Source organism: Canis aureus, chromosome 11 (genome assembly GCF_053574225.1).
Source record: "Canis aureus isolate CA01 chromosome 11, VMU_Caureus_v.1.0, whole genome shotgun sequence".
NCBI classification, from domain to species: Eukaryota; Metazoa; Chordata; class Mammalia; order Carnivora; family Canidae; genus Canis; species Canis aureus.
In genome coordinates this window covers 68,589,285-68,613,312 of record NC_135621.1, presented here as the reverse complement: position 1 = coordinate 68,613,312, position 24,028 = coordinate 68,589,285, and the positions used below count along the sequence as shown (strand labels likewise).

General features: G+C 44.8%; 1 long non-coding RNA gene across 1 annotated transcript; it reads right to left on the bottom strand.

The window, feature by feature from the left end:
- Positions 1-30: 30 nt before the first annotated feature.
- On the bottom strand, positions 31-23,278 carry LOC144323109 (uncharacterized). The gene is made up of 3 exons (XR_013388644.1): positions 23,132-23,278; positions 17,725-17,789; positions 31-358 (listed from the first exon to the last, which is right to left on the bottom strand). It is a non-coding gene; the product is annotated as an uncharacterized LOC144323109 (long non-coding RNA).
- Positions 23,279-24,028: the final 750 nt, after the last annotated feature.

Sequence of the window (24,028 nt, the reverse complement as noted above, 5' to 3'; positions counted from 1 at the left end):
GAATAGCTCAAGCCTCAAATTAACATTTGCCCAGTGATCTGGATATTTGGATTGTAATAGAATAATTCCCAATTTGCCCCAATTCTCCACCTCGCCCTGGCCCACGGAGAACATAAAACAAACGGATTTTATGTAGGGGCCTTTATCAGAAGAAAGGGTTCTGGGACGTGATTGTATCTACGTCATAGTTCAGCCCAAGGCAGGGAAGCAGTACCTGCATTTAAATCACTCCTCAGGGTGACGTCTCAGCAGATGAGCTGCGTCCTCCACTCTGGCTCTCCGTGAAATCTCCCAAATGACATGTTGGCATTTTCACGTGGCAGGAAAATAGGAGCTGAAGTCAAGAAAACCGCAACATCTGGAACGGGAGAAAAAGATTTCACTGGAAAGAACTTGACAAACTCTGAAAACAAAGTTCTAGACTTTACTAATTTATTTTGGCTGCAAAGCCGAGCTCAATGCAAAGCTCAAAGAGGATTTGTCCGAGGCTCCTTTCAAAGAAGTAAAAAGCCAACCCGCACTAAAATTAATGCGTCGACTGCATAAACAGTCAAGATAGTTATCTGATACCGAGGGAATAGAGCCACACTAGGCCTTTTTGTTATTTATGGGATTATTATTGGAGGAAACAGAAGCAATTAGATATCCCCCTGCCTTCAGAGCAGGGGAAGGAAAAAAGGTGTCAAACATAGTTTTTCAATTTGGTCTCTTGATCATTTCGTTCTCGCTACATCTTAAAATCCAAATATACATACGCCCCCAGTGCCCCACTCACTGGCCTCTCAGCTGTTCCTCTGACTATTTCTCCTCGATCCTTTGAAAACGCCGTGCATTTTGAATGATGTATGGAAAGACTTAAAAATACCTTAAGAAATGCAAGCTGCATCCTTAAAAACAAAATGCATTTTTAAAAATTGTATGTCTACGTATCTGCACGTATGTGTTGCAGAAAACAGGAACAGAAGCTTCCAGATCATTTGTACCGTAGAAAACACTTGCCCTTCTTGGGTCTGCCCAGCCTTTGAAGCCATTGTCTGGAAGATTCCCCACAGTGTGAGGCTCTTCAGGAGTCAGGACGTGCGTGTCCCTTGGTGCTGGCGACACACGTCCCAGTCAGGTGTCCGGATGGGCCCGAGGGACGCAGAATCGGGCCCGGCAGGGAGGTCCTCAGCGTGGGGGGCGCAGCCGGGCGTGCGGGTGGGCGGCCAGGGCCCAGGCTGTGACTTCGCCCGCCTGTTTCCCAGGCCGGTTCCCCAGATGCCCCATGGCCTCCCGGGGGCTCCCCAGTTCAGTACATTCTCCTCTGCTCAGATCAAGCACAGAAGGCTTTTGTCGCTTGCTTAGGGTCCAGACGGACACCTTTACAATTCCTTTACTGAGAAGTAACCCCCCAAAATACTTAACACATGATGCTCCAGCCTTTCTTCTGTGGATGATGCTCCATTTGCCAGGTGAGTGCCGAGCTGTTGACAGGCCGTTCCGAGAGCAGCAAGACAGGCTGCCTTGCCCTCACTGTGCACACAGGGAGCTGGCTCCCCACTTTTTCCAGAGGTGCACGGGCGTACTCGTGACTTTCCTTAGCTTTTAGCTAAGGCGACCGACCGATGGTACGAAAATCTGCAGAGTAAGCCCTAGGGCCCCTGAGGTGTGTGATCTGGATTTCAGTAATCATGTGAATCGTTAGGATTTCTTTTTTTTTTTTTTAAGATTTTTATTTATTTATTCATGAGAAACACAGAGAGAGAGAGAGAGAGCACAGCAGAGACACAGGCAGAGGGAGAAGCAGGCTCCGTGCAGGGAGCCCCACGTGGGACTCGATCCTGGGCCAAAGGCAGGTGGCCCCACGTGGGACTCACGCCCTGGGCCAAAGGCAGGTGCTCAACCGCTGAGCCACCCGGACTGCCCTTGTTAGGATTTCTTTTCTAAGTGCTTGCGAGGTATCAGGGTCTTTACCGAGTGCCCCTCACCCCCCCGAGCTTGGCACCCGTGTTCCTCCTGAAACCCTTACGTGACAGTTACCAGTTCCCTGAATCCTCACAATGTTCCACGGGGTGGACGTTGTCATCACTCCCGTTTCACAGATGAGTAGACCAAGGCTCAGAACTAGCCAATGAGCAGAAAGGGCCAGCCCCAGATCTTACACCCGTGTTGGCTGACCCCAGACGCTTCTGTCCTAGCCGGATCACACCTCTGCCCCGGGCGTGGCTGGTCTGGCCGTGGTCATTCCTACGCTGGCTCGGTCCCGCTGCCCGCGATTGGCTAGTCAGGAGCGGGGTATTTAGGGCAGGCTGCACGGTGCAGGGCACTGTTTCAACGCGAATAGGTGATGAAGGCACGACTCCTTTCATTCCAGGCTCGACCATAAAAGTAATATGCCTTTAGAGAGTGTATGATCGTGTACACAGCATTTTAATACGGATCATCTCACTTAATGTCATGAAGAGACTAGAGAGTAATTACAAGGAATAATGCCAAAATATGCAAAGTAACCCGGGGCTTAGAGAAAAAGTGAAGACGGAGGCGGTGAGGTTAATGAGGGTGAGCTTCTTCTAAGGGCAGATGGGTGTCTAGAAATTTCCTGGAGGTAATCCTGGTGCTCGATGGCGAAGGAGAGGTAGCGGGAGTTTCCCCACTGGCAGGTCTGTATCGAGTTCGGCGGGGAACAGTTTTGAATCTGAGACGACGGTGGCCTTGGCTTTCCCTGGTTCTGTTCAGTTGGCATCACGTGCGAGGACCGGTTCCGCAGGAGCGCGGAGTCGATGCTCCTAACACCCACACCCTGAATCTACAAAACGGCCCTTATGCGAAGTCCTATTACCGGCTGATGGTGAGCCCACGACGGACACAACGGTGCTGTCCTTGTCCCCAAGGGGTCTTCTGTTGGGGGACAAAGAGATAAGCTTGAAAGAACCGGGGGGAGCCGAGGTACCTGGGCAGTTCTGGCTCCGAAGCAGGCTTCGTGGGGGAAGGGTGATAAAGAACCCTTTCTGGGGCCCAGAGTAACAAGACCTCCTTGGAAGGACACATGTTCTAGCAAACTTGGGGCTCTCAGGTCAGTTATGATAAGGTTTCCTTGGATGTACGTAAACAGAATGTCAGACGAGGTTGAAAATCATTGCCAGAGAGCCTAACGCGTCCATAATTTTAAAAAGTACAATCCGAGTGTAATTGGCTTGCATCAGAATGAAGGAATTTCATCCTCAAACGGAGAAGGCAAAATGCTGGCCTTGTCCTTTGTCTTCCCCCCCCCCCCCCCCCCGATTGCTTTCTTTCCTTCCACACAATTAACCCCGAGGGACTGAGAGCAATCAGGTGGCTGTAAGAGTAACCAGACTTCCCTCCCTCCTCGCCTCAATGAGCTTGTATTTTCTTCATAAATATATTTGAAGGTTAGGCTTTTTTTTTTTTTTTTTTTTTTTAGATTTGAGCCAAGATGAAAGGACACCAGGGTGGCAGAAGGTGCCTCTGGGGAGGTGGGCAGGTGTTGGCTGCAAAGGGCCGCCCTCCAGAGGGCGACTCGCCGTGCTCTTCTCTTGCCCCGCCAGCGGTCTCCTCCTCCGGTGACCAAGCAGCCAGGAAGCACAGGACCCTTTGGAGGATTGAGCCAGGGGCCAAATCTGAGTATCCCGTTTGAGTTGGACACAGGCTAAGATGCTCTCCGGGGAAACACTTGGCCATAATGATGGTTTTGTCAGGAACTTGCTGGTGCTGGGCGAACCAAATACCGGGACGCTGGCTCTGAAGCCTTGGAGCACCTGGTGGAAGGGGCATCATGCTGAGGCCAAGTCCCTGGTGAGTGGCTCCACGTGGCAAAAGCGTGTCTTTCCCAATCACGGTCTCCCCCTGCAGCTCCGGGCCCCAGAGTTAGCCAACTAGGAGGTGCTGCTCATTAGAGGGAATTGGCTTCATCCCCCTTGTTACGGTGCCATGTCTGTCCTATGTCCCTTGCAGAGGCAGGTGGGTGAAGGCTCCACATACCTCCCTGTCCAAAGGGGGGACACCCTGGGGAGAAAGTACTGCCCTGGGGCCCCGGCTCCAGAACACAGAAGGTGGGACACGTGATAACCAGACTCCAGATATTCGGTGAGAAGCAGAAATGAGCTGCTGGTGTTGTCCGTGTCCTCTGGGAGCCTGCTCGATGCAGCCCTGAGAGCTGACTATAAGGCCTGGTTCCTAGGTCCACCTAACATCCAACCTGAGGACCAGTAAGGAGATGCTTCCTCTGTGGCGGCTGCTGCTCTGTGTCCCTGCCCAACCTTTGAGGACCGACCCCTGTCACCCACCACGCTCTGTAAGATTCTTCTCCTCCTCTGAGATCACAGAGCACTTGTCTGATCACTCAGATAACAAGCATCTTGTGTGGCAATATATTGTCTCTCCATCTCCCCAGCCCTTCAAAACCGAAGTCACTTTCTCAGGCACAGCAAGATCTAGCAACGAGGTTACCACAGTTCCATCACTGTGATTTTTGTAATATCCAATTACTGCCCAGAGTATCGATTGGTTGATACTTTTATTTTAGTTTTCTTTACTATAGATTTGTTGTTTTTTTTTAAAGATTTTTTATTTATTAGAGGGAGAGAGTGCACGCACAAACATGAGCAGGGGTAAGGGCAGAGGGAGCAGCAGAGTCCCCACTGAGCAGGGAGCCCAATGTGGGACTTGATGCCAGGATCCCGGGATCATGGCCTGAGCCAGACGCTCAACCACTGAGCCACCCGGTGCCCCATATTTAAATATTTTTTTTAAAAAAGAGAACTTGATATCTCCACTAACAATATTTTCAAAAGTATGCTATTGAAACTTTCTCTAGCACACATTCAAGTAAATTACTGTAAATTATAAATGTTTCTGTTTCATCTAAAACCATCCCCTATAGCGCTGTTACTGTATCATTCCCTTACCCATCCATTTGGTGTTTATTGAATATCTGCTATGTGTAAGGGATGGTTCTAGGTATGGGGGAGTCAAGGATTACAACAGTGAATAAAAGAGATCGAAATCCCAGTTCCCGTTGAGTTCCAGTTGGGAAGAGTGATGGAGAACAAAAGGAATTAAGTAAAAATATATAGTGCGTCGGACAGTGACAAGATTTTGGAGCAGAACAAGGCAAGAGAAGGGGACAGGGAGCACTGGGCTTGGCTGGGGGAAGTGGCTTTGAAATTTTAACTAAGGTGGTCAGATGAGGCCTAGGATTTGAGCAAAGACTTGAAGATAGAGGGGGAAAGCCATTCTAGGAAAGGAGATTTCCAGCAAGTACCCAGAGGTGCTACAATGCTGGGATGTTTGAGAAACAGCAAGGAGACTAGTGCTCTGGCCTTGGAAGCACCAGAGTGGCTAAAGTAGGGCCATAGCCATTTGGCACACACGGGTTCTTACCGTGTCTCTACTATCCTCTTGAGTGTCTTTGGACAAGTTAGTTAATCTCTCAATAATGCAGCATCTTAAATTGGAATAAGAAAGAAAATGCATGTAAAGTGACTAGTTTAGTATCCTCTATGTAGTAGGGGTTTGGTAAATTATGGTTGTTACTGTACACAGTAAGCACTTAATAAACACACAATGACTGATATGGTGGCTATAGTGCTTTGATCTTCAAAATTATCATGACTCTTGCTTTTTATTCAGACTGTAAGAGTTAATGAATAATATGTGTAGCATTGTGCTACACAGATTTCAAGTGAAATATGACTTGGTCTCTGGCTTTCAGAAAACTCTATTCAGTTGGGGAGAAGAAGGAGGAGAAGAAGGAGGAGGAGGAGAAGAAAAGAAGAAGAAGAAGGAGGAGAAGGAGAAGGAGAAGAAAAAGGAGGAGGAGGAGGAGGAGAAGAGGAAGAAGAAGAAGAAGAAGAAGAAGAAGAAGAAGACAACCATGGAGGAGGAGAAGGAGAAGAAAAAGAAGAAGGAGGAGGAGGAGGAGAAGGGGAAGAAGGAGGAAAGAGGAAGAAGAAAAAGAAGAAGAAGACGACGACAATGATGGAGGAGGAGGAGGAGAAGAAAAATAAGAAGAAGGAGGAGGAGACGAAGGAGGAGGAGGAGGAGAAGAAAAAGGAGGAGGAGGAGGAGAAGGGGAAGGGAAAGAAGAAGAAGAAGAAGAAGAAGAAGAAGAAGAAGACGACAATGATGGACGAGGAGAAGAAAAATGAGGAGGAGGAGAAGAAAGAGGAGGGGGAAGAGGAGGAAGAGAAGGAGAAGAAAAAGAAGAAGGAGGAGGAGAAGAAGAAAAAGAAGAAGAAGGAGGAGGAGGAGAAGGGGAAGAAGGAGGAAAGGGGAAGAAAGAAGAAGAAGAAGAAGAAGAAGAAGAAGAAGAAGAAGAAGAAGAAGAAGAAGAAGAAGACAACGATGGAGGAGGAGAAGGAGAAGGAGGAGGAGGAAAAGGAGAAGGAGGAGGAGGAGGAAAAGAAAAAGGAGGAGAAGGAAGAGAAGAAGGAGGAGGAAGAGAGGAAGAGAGGATAGATATTAATACTGTTCACAAATTACCCAGTTCTCCTTTCAGGTAAAGGAAGGGGTTTCATTTCCCTGGCCCTTTGGAGTTAGGTGTTCACGTAACTCGCTCCGCTCATGACATGTCCACGCCAGTCATGTGTATGAGGGCCTGGGAGAGGCCTAAAGCACCAGTGCATAATTTGCCCCAAAGTTGAGATGGAGTCTCATCACCCCGGGTCTTCGGGTGATTATAAGAAGCTAAGCTTCCTTACCAACCCATGCTGGACGTGCGGCATGAGCGAGAAATAAACTTGTGTCAACCACTGAGACTGGCAGTCCTTTGTTACTCTAGTTGAAGGTACCCTATCCTGACTGAGACCGTACGTGGATCAATCAGAGATCCCAGTCCAGGGCTGACGCCATTATCCCTGTACCAGTGGCAACGTGGTGACATCAGGGTAACACGCGAGGGAGGGTAAGAGTGATGGAAAGGGATACATAGATCCTCACTGTGTCCAGGAAACGTTGAAAAGTGCCAAATATATTGTGGTTTGATGGAAAAATGTTTTTCAACCAACACGTACATTTACTGAACTGCCGTTTATGTTTGATGTTTGACCAACTGAAAGTCTGTGGAAATTTTCCGGATAATTACAAGTGGATCCAAAAACATTTCTATTACTCTAGCATACATCGTTTCTATTTCTTGAGCTTCACCAGCATGCGCCTTCATTGATTTTGTAAATTAGTACTTGTGTCTCCGTTGCAGTCCAAAAAAGGATTAGAGTGGTTTAAGGCTGAAAACACTGATACAGGAAGACTAGAAACTGCGACCTAAGAGAATATAGACATGCTGTGTATTACTAATGGGAAAAAAAAAAAGGTTTTGAGATATGTCTGTCTAAAATGGAAAGTTTGTTTGCTTTCAAATGTTTGTGCTAGCCAAATTCAGGATCCAAGGGTCACACTTTCTCGAAATGGGAATTTTTTTAAAAAAATTATCTATATATTTTAGAGACTTGAGGGGCGGTGGCGGGGGGGGGGGCAGTGGGACAGAAGAAGGAGAGAGAATCCCAAGCAGACTCCATGCTGGGCATGGAGCCCGACATGGGACTTGATCCCAAGGACCCTGAGATCATGACCTGAACCAAAGCCAAGAGCCAGAAACTTAACTGTCTATGCCACCCAGGCACCCCGATGAATAGGAATTTTAGGAACCATCCATGGACCACGGGTTCATGGCCCAATGAGAATCCATTTGTCCCTCGATTACTGAGCCCTTCATTATCAGTAAATTTTTTGTCTCACTCTAACACTCAATTTAAATGCCCTTCTTTTCCCGACTCAACCTGTCATCACACACTGTGGGAGAGGGACGCAATGTTCCCATTAACCACCCACGGGACTAATGATGTCCCTGTAGAGAATTTTCATTTTGCGGCATTCGTTTCAAACAGGGACATGAAGACACTTTTCTCATGGTGCCTCTATTCTTTCAGACCTGAATAAAACTGCCCAAATCTGTGTTTCCCTAAACACATTGAATAGCTCTTAAAAGAGGAGGTAGGTGGGGATCCCACTTTACAAAGACAAAACAATGTTAAGGCATTTATTTTCAATTTCACCAAAACATAAAACAAAACAAAACAAAAAAAAAAAAAAGCAAAACAAAAGCGTAATTCCCTTCAGAAGCCAAACTTGATTTTTTTAAAAAGATTTATTTATTTATTTGAGAGAGAGCGAGCATGAGCAAAACATGAGCGAGAGGAGGGGCAGAGGGAGAAGCAGACTCCCTGCTAAGTAGGGCTGGATCCCAGGACCCCGGGATCACTACCCAAGTTGAAGGCAGTCGATTAACCCATTGGGCCACCCAGGTGCCCCTCTGAACTTGATTTCTGAAAATGTGAAGTTTTTATAGAATGTTACTTTATTTTAAAAAATTAAAAGATTTTATTAATTTGAGAGTGTGTGTGCACGAGAGAGAGACAGAGAGAAAGAATAAGCATGGGGAGGGGCAGAGGAAGAGGGAGAAGCAGGCTCCCCACTGAGCAGGGAGCCCGACTGTGGGACTCAATCCCAGGACCCTGGGATCACTACCTGAGTTTAACCCACTGAACCCCCAGGCACCCCTAGAAAGTCACTTTATTTATTTTTTTTAAGATTTTATTTATTTATTCATGAGACACACACACACACAGAGAGAGAGAGGGGCAGAGACACAGGCAGAGGGAGAAGCAAGCTCCATACAGGGAGCCTGATGCGGGACTCGATCCCGGGACTCCAGGATCACACACCCTGGGCCAAAGGCAAGTGCTAAACCTCTGAGCCACCCAGGGATCCCCTAGAAAGTCACTTTAAATTCAGCATGGCCAAAATAGTCTAAACATGGTACCAAATTCATCTTAAAGCACATTGCAACCTATTTCCCTATTAACCTTCAGTAATATTCCTGTTTGTTTGGATTCAGCCAAGTGAGTGTTGATGTCTTTCCTTTTTCAAATAATCTTTTTTTTTTTTTTTTTCCATTGAATTGCCAGCAGGTGATAGAATCAATCACGGACAGCCTTTTTACATCCTCTCATCTTTCCTCTTTTCACACTGTCCCCATCTGCCATCCTTTAACCGCTCTGAAGCTCCATACCAAAATCTTTTTGATCCTACAGGTGAAATCTGCTTTTGATTATAGGACGCTAGTGGAGAAGATGGCCACGATGAGGTTCCCCAAACTGGAAAAGTCAAGGAAAAGAGGGTGGGGGTGAACCGTGCAGCCTAAATGGGGATTGTCCTCTCCGTGGTGGCCCTACCTGGACGCAGCCCGGCTCGGGGAGCAATCCTGCTATTTCCCCAGAGCGCTTCTGGGCCTGCTGTTCGGACACAGTTGCCCTGCCTTTCCCGGCCAAGGGAGGCTGCTACTGTGCCCGCGGGGCTCCCAGACTCCTCTGCTTCTCTCTACCCACTGGCTCATCTAACCCCTGGGGATCCAGATCTCTCCGCCACGCCTCGGGCTTCTCAGGTGCCACCGACCACAGCCTAGCTTCGGCCTGGGCTCAGCATCGGGGAGAGCAGCCCTGGCCTGTCTGCGTCAACTTGTCTAAGCCTCTTCTGGTATTGGGCACTGCTGCCTCTGGGAAGGGCCCTGGGGGCCCATCGGAGAAGCTGGATGATTCACCCTGAAGTGTCAGCGGACTTGGGTGGCTCCTCAGGAGGCCTCGGTGCTGGTGGCACAGCAGAGAAGGCAGTGAGAGGACCGGAGGGCCTTGGCTGCAGCGGTGGGCCTCAGACCTGCTCGGCCCCGCTCCTGTCCACCCCGTGCATCGCCTTCAGCTCTCTTTTCTTCTCTCTGGACCATTAAAGAGTCTTCTAGTGGAGTTCCATTGTTCAGAATCATCATGCCCAAGTGGATACAGAGGAACAAGAAAAGGAGCAAACCAACAAAACAAGTTCCTGTATTTCCTGAAATTTTCCCCCAAGCTTATGAAATGACTGAAATGTGGGAAAAAAAAAATCTATTTGATCTGAAAATCAGAAATGTCTCTGTCATCTTGTATTTTAACATTGAAATTGCTTGGTATGCCCTTCACACCTTTCTTTGTTGTTTGTTGTTTGTTTTGTTTCCGTAGTAGCAAAATCATAGCTCAACCGGGGCCTGGCTCAGCTATGAAACGGCCGAGCACCGTGCTCTTCTGGTGGCCCATGTAGCCATGTGGAGGGCCCAGGTTAACTGAAATTGGGGAAAATGGAAATGTTGACATTTCTTTAAACAATAAAAATTACAAGTGATTGCCAAAGTGCCACGAGCTGACATTTACGGAGATTGTTCGCCGATTATATATATGAAATATCATAAGTAATTAGCTCGTGGCAATTACCTGCCCCTCATTATTTTGCTTTTAGAATATTTTTAAAGCTTAGGTTACTAAAATTTCAAATAATCCTGGGTTGTGCTGTCATGGGTCTTTATCCAAATGAATCGTGGTCTCTTGTAAACAGTCCTATGATCTGATTTCCATTGGGACAGGAGTTGTAAAAGGCCAGGGATTTTCGATGGATTTACACATATACTGTTTCAGTGAAGTTACCAAGGTTGACTTTACAGCCCTTTTCCTTGGAGTCTCAAATACACTTGCCACCCAGTCTCTTTCTACCACATTCGAGGGAATGGGTGATGAAAGGGGCTCGAGGTGGGGGTGGGAGAGGTCTGCCTCCATGAAATGTCCAACTGGAATTCCTTCTGCAGACGGTGGTCTCAGTTAACTAGCTCGGTGGCATTTATTGCTGGAAAGCTGACTCTGAAAGATACTTCAACATGGAGCCAGGCGTTGGAGGAGTTTTCTTTCGGAAAGCCTCATTCTGCTGATACTTTCATGCGAGGAAGAGATGCCTGGGAGGAAAGCCGGCGACTGGAATTTGGACTTTCCAAGAGGCCACTGGAGGAGATCAGGCTGGATCCTCCGACTTGCTTTCTCCCCACTTCCCGAACACAAGGGGAGGTGGACTGGCTTTCCCAAGATTTGCTCAGCTCAGGCTGGAATCATTACAAACAAATATTAACGGCACTCCATTACTGGCTACGTTTTCAATGAAGTTTAAATAGTCTGAGTTATGATGATTAGCGAGAAATGTATGGATAATAAAGGTAAATGAGATTCATATTTAATCCCCAATTCTGAACGACTGGTTTGATTGTCTCGTTCACTTGGCAAACAATTTCATTCCTAAATGTTATTTAAGCCACAGACAGAATTTCTTTAACATGGCAGAAAGGAGGGGATTAAAATATGAGATAGAGGCAGCACTTACCTTGGACTGATTAATAGACTCAGGCTGGTCCCCTGCTGCCACGCTTAAAAGCATCAAGACCTGCTCTGCAATCCCAGCCTATATATATTGATACTCACTGGGTGCCAGGAAAACCACTCTGATTAGTCATACTAAACCACCACTTAAGTCGTGTGCATGCCGTGGACCTACACTCTCCTTAATCAAGCCATAAATTTGGGGACTCTCCGAAGCAGGACCCCCTCCCCGAAGGAGGGATGGGGGCATTTGGTTCACCGGAGGGGCTCTCTCTCTCTCATCCTTAACTTGCCATTCTCTCCCAAACCCATTGGCTGTCTGGCTCGAATCATAGAGCAATTGGAATAAAAAATCTGTAATTTCATGCATATGGTCTGATGAGGCCAATGACTCGGACTAAATAAATTACCTTTGCGTCGGTAGCAGAAAAGGAGAGGAAGGCTGGGGGCTTCCCCATTTATCTGAAGCTTTCCTTAAGTTCTGTTGAAGTCACAGACTAGTGGGACCACTACTTATTACTCAGAGCCAGAAAGGTTGACCGTGGTTTTCTAGAAAACCGTATGAGTGCTATGAGGTCTAATTCCTATCTTAAGGGAACTTCCAAATAATCTCATTTGTATTTACTGAGGCATAGCCTTCAAAGGGCTATCGGAAGAAAATGCCTTTTGAAAAATTTCCTTGGAGCTTGCCTTTCCATTTAGCCTCTAATCTTTAAAGGAGAACAAGTAAGCGAGCTAGCTTTTTCAACCTCCCCACCCCCTCTCCTGTTTCTTGCCATGAAATTTTCCCATCGAGCGTCTTTCTCTCCCACTTGGCATCTCTGAGAACAAAACATCAACTCTGAGTAACTGTGACGCGCAGAGAGAGCTTTGAACTCGCTCCTAGTATGGGAAACTGGGAGGACTATAAAGTGTTCCCTAACTCCATGGTCGAAAATGACAACATTCTTTAAAACTCCGCATGAAATTCAATCTAATTCTTCCTTTCTCCGATTACAGGATCCTTGATGTAAAATATTGCATTTTTTAGCAACGGTGCAAAGTTAATCTATCATAGTGCACCTCCAGGTGAGATTTATTACAGATTGCTTTCCGAAAATGGTGAGCTCTCTCTCCCTGCATATGTGGGACGTATTCATCTCGTTATTATCCAGTTGAAAAATACCCAGTGTACGCAACGCCTGAGAAGTACGAGTGGGCAAGCCTACAGAATATGACACTTATGCTAATCTGCGCCCTGCTGTGGAAAAACATACACAAGGATTCCATTACCACATTCATTAGGCTGCCGCACACTCCATCCTGAATAGGGATTATGAACCACAATAGACTGAAAGCGGTGGATTGAGCCCACTTAGCCAAATTGCTCTGACATTGGCCAAATATGTTGGCACCGGGAAGATCATCAGCTCAGACTTTGCAGAGGATGTTACTCGTTGAGAGTTTGTCCTTCCCTGTGACTGTCACATCACTCAGCCCGTGGCGTATGTCGTTAGCTCAGATGGTGAAAGCTGGCGCCCACAATGTATTTATGATTGGAATCTGGAAGGACTGTTTGCAAGGTGCTACCCAGCTCTTTTCATGCACCTGTTGTGCGGTGCCTCTGACCCTCCCCATCCACACTTCTTTCCTGATTACATTTAGAGAATGAGTTGTGTGGTGATAAAATTGTAGAGCTGGAAGAGAAATTAGAATCAGACGAAAATGCCAGTTTGGCACTCAGCTTGCCTGCGTCTCCTCTCTGGTTTCCTGGGCTACTGGATGGACTTGCCACCTATCAGCCTGACCTTTTTATTTTATTTATTTATTTTATTTTAATTCTTTTTGCGGGGGCAGGAATATTTGCCACTGGTGTTGCTAAAAATATTTTAAATAATGTCCGAAGCAATAAAGAAAGGAAGACAAGCTGCTGCTCAGGAGATGTTCGGGAATCTGGCTACGCAGGCAGAGGGGAAGGGGGTGAATCACGCCTGTGGATACCACCTAGAAGACGGTAGTAAAAACCCTCTGTGTGAAACGGGTTGTCAGCCCGAGGTTCTAGGAAACCGTGGTCTAGGCTTTTCCTCTTCGGTTCGGGAGTTCAGCAGGAAGTTGTGAGTTGTTATACCCAACAATTTGATTTACATCATTGATGCGTCTCTGAAAAGCTGCAGATAAATCAAATTTTGTTTTTGCAAACTGAATCTCAGACATGCTCCAGGGAGCTTCTTTGGGCCGAAGTAACCCTGCACTTGGTCCTGACGTGTGTGTAAAAGTGAAGGACAGGATCTCACGCTTGAAAGGCAAATAATAACTGTGGAGTTTATCATCTGTCTGTTAGGTTCACCTTATTGGGCTAAGAGTGGAGTTCCAGGAAGAATAAAATAGGAATGAGGCGGACACTTGAACAGAGGATTGTTGAACTGACATGACCACAGCTTTCTATTTTTTCCCCTCTTGAGAAAATGGAAATGTCAGAGAATCGCAAGCCTCATTTTTCTTTGCATGCTGAGGTTGCGTCATGTGTTTTGGGAAGGCATAACTAACCTCTGGAGTTTTCCAAACACAGACCCCATCAATACTGGCTTATGATGCCCATAAATCCGGGGCAGGGAACACGGAAGGCACCCGGGCGCCCTGCCTGCTTCCGCAGCGGGAAGATGCTCTCGGAGAGGCTCTGGATTTTTCTCCCCCACGTCATGCTCCTCAGCCCCACTTCTCGGGACCATCGTCTCCGGGCAGTCCCGCCCTGGGCCTGCCAGCTCCCGGAGACACCAGGACGCATCAAACAGGTTGAGGAGGCCCTGTTTTCTTGCCAGGGGAACACGGCCCTTTGCACCGCGATTGTAATACAATCTTTCCTCTCTGGGGCTGCGAATGCTACAGTGCAAAACCGTGTTTGAAAACCTCTTTTATCATTCATCGTCTCCAGACTGAAATCATTTTTGACAACCTCTGCAGAAAACAAGCAGCTTTCTGGCTACTGGCGAGTCGATTAAAGGGAGGAAACACATGTTCACTGTCAGACGAAGCCCCTGGAGAAAGCACTGACAACCTTTTAACCCCCTTTCCCAGGGAAAGGGCCCAAATGTTTCTCTGGAACAAAATCACCACATTGTCTTATGCATCTTTTCATTTCATGTGTCTTTTCATTTCTTCCTTAGGCAAGACACGTAAAAATAATAATCCTCGGCACCTCCGTTTTTATTTTGGATGTTAACAGATCTGTTTTACACCCTACTCGGGAAGACGGGGAAGACAGTATCATTAATGAATGTCTTTTATGAACTAAGCCTTCCTTTTTTTTTTGGCCCTCTGACCACAGTTTAAAATACCAACACACCAATGAGTTCACTCACCTCATATAGTGATTCCCCAAACCCAGCCAAGAAGCCACAGGAGTGAAATCGTCTGAACAGTAGGAACGCCCGACTAGCTGACATTACTAACAAGCTGAGCGGCAAGACTGGGCTGTGGGAACTTCGGCGCCTCTCAAGATCCCGAGCCCAACGTTACTTATGCATATGTTGTCAAGCAGACACATTTCCACAGTACGGAACGAGGAGCAAGGGCGGGAGAGGGAAGGTTCTACACACAACGGAACGAGAACGTCAGGTGTGTGGGCTTGCTTCGTAGGAAAAAAAGAAAGGTAATAACTTTTAAAACGCCAGCTGTAATCATCACAATTACAGAACCATCTAGCTCTCAGTTCCTTAACCTATAACCTCAGTATGTTTTACCTCAGTATTGCTGGCCCAAGTGGTTTGGTCTATTATGAGAAAATGATCCTCCTCACCCCCTCCCTCCTCAAGACTGCATATTTGCTTTTAAGACCCAAAAGGCAGGGTGGGAGGTGGGGGTGGAGGGACGAGCTTTAAAGTTATTGTCTGTCTGGCTGGGAGAGGTGGCCTTGTGTGGACTGCCTAGAGCAGAGGAGGTCTCAAATGAAAAGAGGCGAGAGGAACAGCTCCACCCACGTGAACTGGTACGTGGCAGCTTGTGTTCCCCATATTCTACTGGTGCTCTTTGTTTTTTTGTTTGTTTTTTATTGCTTATAAGTTGATTTTTATTTTTTTTATTAAAGTGAAATTTGCATAACATTAATGTTCTGTTTATTTTTATTTATTTTTAAAATTGACGTTTTAGGGTGAAGAATTAACAGTGTTGCGTAACCACCACCTCTATCTGGTTCCAAAACATTGTCATTACCCCAAAATAAAATTTTGTACCCATTTAGCAGTTAATCCTCATTTCCTCTTCTCCCCAGCCTTTGGCAATCACCAATCCACTATTTCTATGGATATTTCATGTATATAAAATCATACAAAGGCTAAAAAAATTAAAAATAAATAAATAAATAAATAAATAAATATGTATATTTCTGGATATTTCATGTATATAAAATCATACAAAGGCTAAAAAAATTAAAAATAAATAAATAAATAAATAAATAAATAAATATGTATATTTCTGGATATTTCATGTATATAAAATCATACAAAGGCTAAAAAAATTAAAAATAAATAAATAAATAAATAAATAAATAAATAAATAAATAAAATCATACAAGAGTGCCTGGGTGGCTCAGTCAGTTGAGCATCCCATTCTTGATTTTGGCTCAGATCATGATCTTGGGGGCCTGGGATCCAGCCCCGAGTCAGGCTCTGCTCTCAGCGGGGAGGAGGAGTCTGCTTGAGATTCTCCCTCTCGCTCTGCTCTTCCCTCTGCACAGCGCTCTCTCTCTCTCAAATCAATAAATCAATCTTTAAAAATAAATAAATAAAATCATACATCATGTAACAACAGTCTGTGCCTGGCTTTTAAAATTTACTATAATGGTTTTTGAGGTTCATCCACCTTGTAGCTTGTATCAGTGCTTCATTTCTTTTTATAGCTGAATTAATATTCCATTGTATGTATATACCCATAATCCATTTATCCCTTCATCTTTTAGGAACATTTGAGTTGGCAATTGTTGGCTGCTATGAAAATTCACGTACAAGTATTTGTTTGAGAACAAATTGAAAACAGGCGTATTCAGTTCTTTGGGTGACACACCTAAGTGTATGTAGAATTGCTATGCCAATATGGTAATTCCATGTTTTCTTTCTGATGAACTGCCCACCTGTTTTCCACAACAGCTGAACCATTTTACATTCCCACCAGCAATGCACAATTTCCCTATATTCTCACCAACACTTATTTTTTTCTTTTCTCTTTCTTTATTACAGGTATCCTAGAGGGTGTGAATATCACAGGGTTTTGACTTGCATTTTCCTAATGACTAATGATGTTGAGCATCTTTTCATATGTGTTGGCCATTGGTATATCTTCTTTACAGAAAGGTTCCAGTGCTTTGCCTATTTTTGAATAGAGTTGTTTGTCTTTTTTATTGTTGAGTTGTAAGAGTTATATGTACTTACATATTCTGGATATTAGACCCTTATCAGATACTTGATTTGTCTATATTTTCTTGCATACTGTGGTTTTCTTTCCACTTTCTTGATAGTCTTTTGATGCACAACATTCTTAATTTTAAGTAAGTCCAATTTATTTATTTTTGCTACCACTTTGGAAAAGTCATATTTAAGGATCCACTGACATATCCAAGGTCATGAAAATTTACTTCTATGATTTCTTCTAAGGATTTGACAGTGTTTAGCTCTTCTATTTAGATCTTTGATCCCTTTTGAGTTGAATTTTGTGTATGATCTGACAAATCAGGGGTCCACCTTTATCTTATTGCATGTGGATATCTAGCTGTCTCAACATTTGTAGCTGAAAAATATATTTCCCTATTAAATGGTTTGGCACTTTTGTTGAAAAATCAACTGGCCACAGACATACAGCCTCAATTCTATTCCATCAGTCTATATCTCTATCCTTATGCCAGTGCCACACTTTTTTGACCACCATCACTTTGTGATAGGTTTTGAATTGGGGAAATAGGAGTCCTCAAGCTCCTACTCACTCCCTTGATGAGCCCACCATAATGAGCCTATAATTCAGGCCCAGACCTTTTACTGTTTTTCTACTTCCCGGCAGGGTCTTTAGACCTAAAACTTGGACATATCTCCAAATATGTTGCCTTTATTATATCATTTAAAAAATGTCCTTGGCCCTTTAAATTTTACAACCAGCCAAAACTTCCTCATTAGAGATATTTTTCTGTTCTAATTCTAAAGTGATATTTGTCAAGGAGTAGCTTTAAAGCAGTTGACTTTCTGTTATTTGAAAAATATACACCCTGATCTTTTTCTATCACTACATTCAGGTTGCTTTCCTGAATAGCTTCAAAGAAATACTAGAGCCTGCAAAAATATTGATGGCTGTTTGGAGAATGAACTATGTTGTAATATTTTTACCATATTACTATTTTCCACTCTCCCTACTGTCAGACAAATTGGGTAAATCTCAGTTTCTATGCTGAGCTCAATAAAAACTTCACACCAAATCCTGTAGGAAATGTGACATACATACGCTTCTGTGTTCTGGGTTTCCAAGTGACTTTGCATGGACATACCTGAAGCGGATCTTGTTTTTGTTTCTGTCAGGTCATTTGTGTCTCCAGGCTTCCCATATTCCCACCTAGAGAGGCAATGAGGACCAACATTTCATCTCTCATATGTTGATGATGTATGAAATTACTCATAAAGGGTAAAGCATCTTCCATAGTAAAAAAAAAAAATCAGCCTTAAAATACAAGTATAAAACACTACCTGAGTGAAGTAGTGTGTTGGCTTTCAGAGAAAAAAAGAATACCTTAGACCACCACACAGAATATTCCAGGAGGAATATTTTATAGGAGGGAGTAACATTACATCATCCAATCCTTAGTTTTATTTGTGAAAAGGGGCCCAGAGAACTGGTCTATCCTGTGCCCTTCCATAACTGCTGTTATCTGGTTAGCAGACAACGTTCTCAATGAGAGACAGATCAAACACAAAGATAAGTTCAGAGGGGGCACTGAAGAATTCAAATCCCTACAGGTAGTTCAAATCCCTGCAGAGGGATGGCTGATTTAAACCCTAGTAGAAGTTTGCCTGGGAACAGCTGTGCATGGTGAAGGGGGGACTCCCCAGCTGTGAGCACAGGGTCAGCACATGGGAGGATTTGGACCCAGTTTCCAAACTCGGTGATTTTGAGTGAGGGACAGGTGGCTGACGCTTCTTTTGATTCTTTTCAGAAACACCATCTCAGGGAGTAAAAGTTTGATAAGGTGGCAAACGTTGGAAGGAAAACTAAAGTGATAAGGAAGGCCTTCCTAATGGCACGCTTGGTCTTCTGCTGAACTTGTTTCTTCTCCCTAGCTTCTTAAAAAATAAAATGTCATTTTTATGCTAGTATAACAATGGCCATTTGTTAAGTACTTACTCTGTGCTTAAAATTGTGATTGGAAAAACAAAACAAAACAAAAACAAAAACAAAAATAAAAAATAAAAAAATAAAATTGTGATTGGCTCTTTATAACTATTATAAAAAACTATGATGGTATATTAATGCCCATCCTACAGCTGAGAAAACTAAGGCACAAAGGGTTAAGACTGTTGCTTGAGAAAGCACAGCTGAAACATGGCAGAGCCATTTGTGGACTAATATAAGACATGTTCATGGTAGAAAAAAATGGAAAGCAGAGAAAAAATATAAAGATGAAAATAAAAATCAACTACAATCCCACCATCCTTAGATAACCCAGATTATCTCCTTCGACCAAGGTACACATGCTTTGAGCTCCAAAAGGTCTAAGTGGCAGCAAGCCATTGCATGTGGCGGTCCCACTGTAATGCCTGTGAGTCTGTGTTGTTTGGTTCCTTTTTGACCCTTCTCATCTTTTTCTGTTCCCCAAATTTCTTTCTTCCTTCTGCATTTCCTACCCCTCACTCGCAGTTGTGCTTCTCTGTGTCTTGCCTCTTTAAAGCGGAACGTGGAAGGAGGGTTTCCAGTGGGTGGCAGGAGAGGCGTTCGCTCCTTCCCTCCAGAGTGCCCCAGAGCTCTCCAACAACCCCAGCCACAGTCCCCGTGCTCCCCGCCTGGGCTCGTCTCTCCGCAAAGGACGTGGAGGCTGCACGAGCTGCACTGACAGGGCTGTGCATGCATGTTTACGAGCAACAGGCGGTGGAAGTAAACACAGCCAAACCATCTTTCATCCATAGCACATATTATTGATTTTTCTCTAATTAAAACAGTCACAACAGTCATTGTTGTCATGCCTACGTTTCTCATCTTTTATATTTTAAATAGGAACCAGCTTGCTTGGTAAAAACCCAGCAATTCTTTCTTTCATCCATCTCCCTTCCTCCCAGGCGAAGGCCACCTCCTCTTAAAGGGTCTTTTTGGGTCTTTAGTACTTTTATGATACGAAGAGCTCCATTCTTGTCAATCCCCATTAAATCTTTAGGCCGTAGGCTTCCTCAACAAAGCAAAGGGTGAACTGTGGGCCCTGGCACGGAAGCCCCTTCCCAGTCACCGGAACTGGGCGCTCGAGGCATCTGTTTCTGTGATTCCTCCTGGTTGACTGTCATTCGTGTTAACAGCTGGACTTGCAATCTGGGAGATTTCTTCATCAGCAGGACTGCCACAGGCTTTGCCCCATCATCCCCCTGTCCTCTGGTGGCTCAAAGAGAGCCAGAGGCAATGAGGGAGGATGGGCAGGGGAGCAGTTGGTCTCCAGCTCCTTTGGGGGAATAAATGGCCCTGGGTGGGGACTCCGGAAAGGCATGTGACCTCAGATCTTTATAGGAGACTGGAAATGATGGACATCTGGAGCTCTGGGTCGGGCACCAAAGACAAGAATGTTAAAAAGAAACGAATTTCCTGTTTGATGCATAAACAAATAGGGAGAGTCCCTGAGGAATGGATTTATCTGCTTGTAAAGGCTTCTTGGTGGTTTGGCAGAGTGGAGAGCACACCAGGAGCAGAGCACCACCCTCCCTGCATCTGCCACTGACTTTGTGGCCTTAGACAGATACTGAACACTTATGGTTTTCCGTTTTCTGCTCTGTGAGAGAACAAGATGCACCTGTGGGCAGTTCCCAGTATTCCATGGAGTACTTAGACGATGGAGGAAAGGAAGCAAGGAGACAGAGGGTCCTGGATCCTATAATCTGCAACCGTTTTATGTATAATTTCTAGGCCAGGGCTATGTACTGGTGAATAAGGGAGATAACATCCAAATTTAAAGAGTTTACAGCCTAGTGACAGAGATACACAATAGACAGATAAATATGTCCTGTGATGTCAGGAAGTAGTAAGTGATACGCAGAAAGAGAGAACTGTTTTAAGACTGGTTGTCCCTAAGAGCTGGGTATTTGGAGCTATCTCTGGGGGATGCAGAGCTCACAGTAAGTCCTATTACATGTCCTCTATTTTCATACTAGCACCCGGCATTCTTACACATTAAAGACAGACTTGAGAGCAAAACTGCAGCGTATGAAGATCACACGCAGGATGGTCACATATAATTAGAGGAGGGGACCTGGCCCATCCGCTTTGCCTTGGGGATCAGAGGAAAAGGAGAGAGAATGATCTCAGGCGGAAGGTACAAGAGCTTCGGGTGTCAGCATATAGATGGCTCTCCTTTTTATTAAGGACTGTCTTTCCGAGCCACGGCCTCATATGGGGTCCCCTAGGCAACTGCCCATATTCTACGACTGTCTATCATGAAAGGATTATATAAACAGAGTTTAATAAGCTCAGATCAAATCCATGAATTTGAGTAGAAATATTCAGGAGACAAACTACGTTGAAGACTGAAAGTGACTTTAATCCCTTCTAATCTTCATTTCTCAGCTGACGACCCCGAAGATGCAGAGTTGGAGGAGCAAAGCCACGACCGTAGAGTTGCGTGGCCATGTCAGAGCTGGGCCACTCTGGGCCTGGGCTGCTGAGATTATCCACACCGCTCGGCTATGGTCCTGGCTACTGGCTTACAAACCCGTTACACAAATACTTAGAATCAAAGTGTTTTCCTCGGTGACTGGTCTGCTTAATTATCCAACAAAAATCAGTGACTGTTCACCCAGGCTTGGATCTCTAATACTCTCTTAATTTAATTCTCTTCTGGTTATTCTCATCTGGACTGTTTGTTCCTCTTTACGATAGAATCTAAATTATACATTCAGACCCATCTCATGAGTCGGACTGGGATCTGAGGCATCGAAGAATGACTTGGCACTCACCTGGTACAACTGGACTACAAAGATTATCTATTTAAACAATGCAGATTTAAAAAATGCCTCTGGATGAATCACCCACAGCAGATAGCCATGATTTCAACTCTTCAGTTTATGGAGTCGAACCTTTTAAATATGCAAAACAAGCCCTGTTGAGCTAATCTGTGCTTGGAAGTTTCCCAATTCTCTCTCCAACTGAAAAGGAGGGATATGGATCTGCAGGAGGAAGTGAAGACCTACTGTAAGAGATTACACGGACTGCTGGGTTTAAATTCAGAAAACAATCCCTTCTGTGTTGATGGTGCTTTATGCTTTAGAAATACTGTATGGTCTCTTCAGTCTTCAGAAGACTGTAAGGATATTTCTACGGTATAAGCAGTACGCAGAAATGCAAGAAATGTGATCATATATGCAAGAGACATAAGAGACTGAAGCCTACAAATATAAGATTTTTAATTTTGGAAATGACCTCATGACCTGTTTAATTAAACCATTCCAACCTCAGCAGTAACAGTGCTTGTTTTACGGTATCTTTGAGAGCTGTAGATCCCTCATTTGTACATGAGTGTCTTCAAGATGGCTGTTCAGGATCCCACAAAGCTGTTTATTTCATTTAAAAAATTGTTCAAGTTGTTAGATTAAAAAAATTGAGTTCAAATGCACCCCTTTATGGCTTTTATCCATTGGTCCTGACTCAGAGATCGGGTGTTATGCACGGTAATAATACTAGCCACCGCACAGGAAGTGTTTTCGGTGTGTCAAGTCTTGCAAGCATTACTTCCAGTCTCTGGGACCTCTTTCAAGACAAAGATTATCTTCCAGTTTAAAAAAAAAAAAAAAAAAACAAAGAAACAAATAACTGGAGAGATAATTAAGTGTGAAAAGACACAGGATTAGCTAGCATCTGAACTGAGGTCTGTTTTTCTCTGCTAGAACACATTACCCAAATTAAGTCTAGTATTTGAAGATAATTTGGGGAATCCTGTCAACATCTCTGTCCCAAGTTGGACAAACTACCCCTTTGGTATACATTTTTGGTGGGTAATCAGAAAAATGCACACATGTGCGTAGCTCTAAAATACACACCTTAGTTCATGTCTGCGTATTCTAGGTTAATAGCCCATGACTATCCCTCCAATCATTCTTCACCAATGTGAGTTGCTGTCATGGTCAATGGTGCTCCAGAGCTGTCCTACTTTGTCACTGTCCCTTATTTCACGTGGCACCCAGAACCGAGCACATTGCACGTCAGCCCACTGGATGGGAAAGAATTCCGAATCAGCACAACCACTCCTGCTGTTCCACACCCTGCTCTCATGAGCTCACCAATGCTAAATGGCTTGAGCAAGGTCATCTGCAATTCATGGTTCCTGTGAGACTCAGCCTTTGATATCAGTTCTAGGGCTTTTCCCTCTAAGGAGACAAAGTTCACACCTGGCTAATAAGGTTCCTTCTCAAGTCACACCCAGAGTTGTGCAGACATTTTTTTTTGAACACAGTAGAAACTGTTTTGCTTTATATGCTTCCCTGGTACTGCAGGAGACAGAAGCCTATAGTAAACAAGCCCCCATGGGATCTCTGGCTAGCAAGGAGGTCCACATGCTTATGGAAGCATGTTTCCACTTAGTCTCACCACTTTCGTTCTCTCAAGAAAGACCTTGTCGGTCTCTGTACTTTTTCACATCACGTACAGGAGAGCCAGGCTTAAGAGAGTAGGGGTAGACTTAACAGACAGTAATACCTCCCCACACAACTTACCTGTTTTTTGATTTCCATAAAATGAATCCAAAATTTTGCAATAAATTCTGAAGGCTGGGATCCTATCTCTCTTGTGTGGCCGAATTTTCTCGGGTTGGCTAGAGTCTTAACTTGAGATGGATCCCACTGAGATGGTTTTGCTCAGCTCTGTGCTGCTTACCTGTATAGGGGAAAAGAAAGGATCAGTAAGGAGATGGAGGCCATGGGTGATACACAGAGACAACAGCGCCGTTGGTCTCATGCAAGAGTTCAGTTGAGGCAGATGTCACTTCCTCTTCCTTGAAACTCCCTTCGGGGACACCTGGGTGGCTCAGCGGTTGGCACAGGGCGTGATCCCAGATCAGGTGATCGAGTCCTACATCAGGCTCCCTGTGAGGAGCCTGCTTTTCTCTCTGCCTGTGTCTCTGACTCTCTTTCTTGCTCTCAAATAAATAAATCTTAAAAAAAAAAAACTCTCTTTGCTTGGCTCTCAATAAAACACTCTTGATTTTCCCTCTATTTCACTGGTTTTCCTTTCTTGCTTTCCATAATTAGTTTCTCCTGTTACTCCCAACCTTTCCCTGTTTGGAGTGCCCCAGGGTTTAGTCCTTGGTCCTCTCCTCTCCTCTTCTCTTCTCTCTCTCTCTCTCTCTCTCTCTCTCTCTCTCTCTCCTTACTCCCTTGGGAATTTCTTCCAGTCTCATGGTTTTAAATACTATGTATGTGCAGGTGACTTCCAGAATTCTATCTCAAGTCCAGACCTCTCAAACTCCAGACATGTACACCCGACTGCCGACTTCCCATTTCCTCCGGGATGTCTAACAGACATCTTGAACTCAACATGTTCAAACTTGAACTCCTCATCTACCCGTAGCACATGTGCCTTCCCCATTTCAGCTGCTCTTCCAGTTGCTCAGG